This window comes from Physeter macrocephalus, chromosome 14 (genome assembly GCF_002837175.3).
Source record: "Physeter macrocephalus isolate SW-GA chromosome 14, ASM283717v5, whole genome shotgun sequence".
Lineage (NCBI taxonomy): Eukaryota > Metazoa > Chordata > Mammalia > Artiodactyla > Physeteridae > Physeter > Physeter macrocephalus.
The window spans coordinates 23392893-23396047 of record NC_041227.1 but is presented as its reverse complement, the minus strand read 5'-3'; positions in this window follow the sequence as shown (position 1 = coordinate 23396047).

The following is a 3155-nucleotide window of genomic DNA, read 5'->3' as shown; positions in this document are numbered from 1 at the left end:
TGTTCCTACACAACATTTAAAAAAATTCAATTGAATTCATAATATTTTAACGTTGGAAAACTTTGCTTCATAACCTATATTTCCTGTCTCTCTAAGGAAAACATAACCAGGCTATCTGGGTATGCTGGGCCCAGCTGGATCTGGGTAGCCATGACCTCCCTTAGATGGGCATGTGCTCACCCACTAACACAGCTCCCCCCCCCCCGCACGCCTTGGAAAACTTTGCTTCATAACCTATATTTCCTGTCTCTCTAAGGAAAACATAACCAGGCTATCTGGGTATGCTGGGCCCAGCTGGATCTGGGTAGCCATGACCTCCCTTAGATGGGCATGTGCTCACCCACTAACACAGCTCCCCCCCCCCGCACGCCCCCCCCACCCCGCCTGCTTCCCTTGTCTGTTATCTCCCAGGTCCTGTGAACTTCTGAGTTTGTTTCTCCCTCACTGAACCATTGGAAAGACTGAGGCTCAGAGGGGAAAGCAGAAGAAGTTTGAGTTGTCTAAGCTCATACAACAAAGCAACGGCCAACTTCAAACTGGGCCACTGTGACTCCCAGGTCAATGCTCCTTCTACACAACACTTCCGTCTGCTGCTGTTTATAAGTTTTTTTCATGCGCAGTGGGAAATGCTGTAGAAAGAACTGATTACGAAGAGGATGAGCGTGGCAACTCTGCCTCTGCTTGGCTGGGGCTGTCGCTTTCCTCCTTGGGCTTCAGCTTTCCCAACAGGGGAACAAGAATCACACTCTCTTAGATGTGGGAAGGCTTTGAGAACTCTGTGGAGCTAGGAAAGTTTATTAAACATGATTGCTGTTTTGTTTTGTTTTGTTGGCTACGCCCCGCGGCTTGCGGGATCCTAGTTACCGAACCAGGGATCGAGGCCTCGCCCTCAGCAATGAAAGTGGGGAGTCCTAACCACTCGACTGCCAAGGAATTCCCATGATTGCTGTTTTGATTGTCTATTGCTAAGTTAAAAAGCACCCCAAAACTTAATGGTTTAAAACAACCATTTAATTTGCTTGTGATTGTGCAATCTGGGCTGGGCTTAGGTGAGTGGTTTTTCTACTGATATTGCTGGTGATCACTTTTGTGGTTGCATTCAGCTGGCAGGTACGTTGATGGCTGGGATTCTGATTCTCTCCAGCCACACTTCGTAGATGGTTGTTCAGGGCTCCCAAGAACGAGCATTCCAAGAGGACAAGCCAGCATGCAAGCATTCATTGTCTCTGCTTGCATCATGCTTGCTGATGTCCTATTGGCCAAAGTGTGTCACATGGCCAAGCCCAAGAGGAGATTACATAAGAGCATGGCTAGGGACTTCCCTGGTGGCGCAGTAGTTAAGAATCTGCCTGCCAATGCATGGGACACGGGTTTGAGCCCTGGTCTGGGAAGATCCCACACGCCGCTGAGCAGGTAAGCCCATGCACCACAACTAATGAGTCTGTGCTCTAGAGCCCCTGAGCCACAACTACTGAAGTGCACGTGCGTAGAGCCTGGGCTCCGCAACAAAGAGAAGCCACCGCAATGAGAAGCCCACACACCACAACGAAGAGTCGCCCCCACTTGCGGCAACTAGAGGAAGCCCGTGCACAGCAACGAAGACCCAACGCGGCCAAAAAAAAAAAAAAAAAAGAGCATGGCTAATGGGAAGTGTGGTTCGTTGGGGTCCACCAAAATAATGGTATAACACAAGTATTTTCATGGTGTCTGACCAATGGCTAGAGTAGAGAGAGTGCACCTCGCCTGCAGGATGACATTTGATAGTCCCTGAGTCTCCCTTCTCAGAATTCTCTCTCCTGATGAACCAGCCCAGAACCCAATGCTACCTTTTGCTTTACAGCTTTGGACTGGCAAGACCAGGTTTTCAGAAACCAGATTAGGTTTCAACCCATGGTACCAATCAAATGATTTTTTTTTCAAAGAAATAATTATTCCATGCATTTTCTAGCTCTTTTATTTTTATTTATTTGGTTGCACTGGGTCTTAGTTGCAGCGGGCGGGCTCCTTAGTTGCAGCACATGGGCTCCTTAGTTGGGGCATGTGAACTCTTAGTTGAGGCATGCATGTGGGATCTAGTTCCCTGACCAGGGATTGAACCTGGGCCCCCTGCATTGGGAGTGCAGAGTCTTAACAACTGTGCCACCAGGGAAGTCCCCCAGTCCAAATGATTCATATGGCTGCTTACCATAGTGAGGTGGGGGGAATGTCCTGATTGGCCAGGACTGAGTCAAGTGCTATCACCAGAGTTAGGGGCAATGGGGTCAGCCCATTCTGAACTAAATAGGAATAGTGATAACAGATGAGATTTAGTGAGTGTTTGCTATGCACCCACCACACCTTATGTGAATTAACTCATATAATCCTCCCCACAATTCCCCATATTCCTTTTTTTTTTGAGTTTTATTTATTTTTTTATACAGCAGGTTCTCATTAGTTATCTTTTTTATACATATTAGTGTATATATGTCAATCCCCATCTCCCAATGTATCACAGCACCACCCCTGCCCCACACCGCTTTCCCCTCTTGGTGTCCATACGTTTGTTCTCTACATCTGTGTCTCTATTTCTGCCCTGCAAACCAGTTCATCTGTACCATTTTTCTAGGTTCCACATATATGCGTCAATATATGATATTTGTTTTTCTCTTTCTGACTTACTTCACTCTAGACAGTCTCTAGATCCATCCATGTCTCTACAGATGACCCAATTTCGTTCCTTTTTTTTGGCTCAGTAATATTCTATTGTATATATGTACCACATCTTCTTTATCCATTCACCTGTCGATGGGCATTTAGGTTGCTTCCATGACCTGGCTATTGTAAATAGTGCTGCAATGTACATTGGGGTGCATGTGTCATTTTGAATTATGGTTTTCTCTGGGTATATACCCAGTAGTGGGATTGCTGGGTCATATGGTAATTCTATTTTTAGTTGTCTAAGGAACCTCCATAGTGTTCTCCATAGTGGCTGTAATCAATTTACATTCCCACCAACAGTGCAAGAGGGTTCCCTTTTCTCCACACCCTCTCCAGCATTTGTTGTTTGTAGATTTTCTGATGATGCCCATTCTAACTGGTGTGAGGTGATACCCCATTGTAGTTTTTTGTTTTTTGTTTGTTTGTTTGTTTTTTGTGGTATGTGGGCCTCCCTCTGT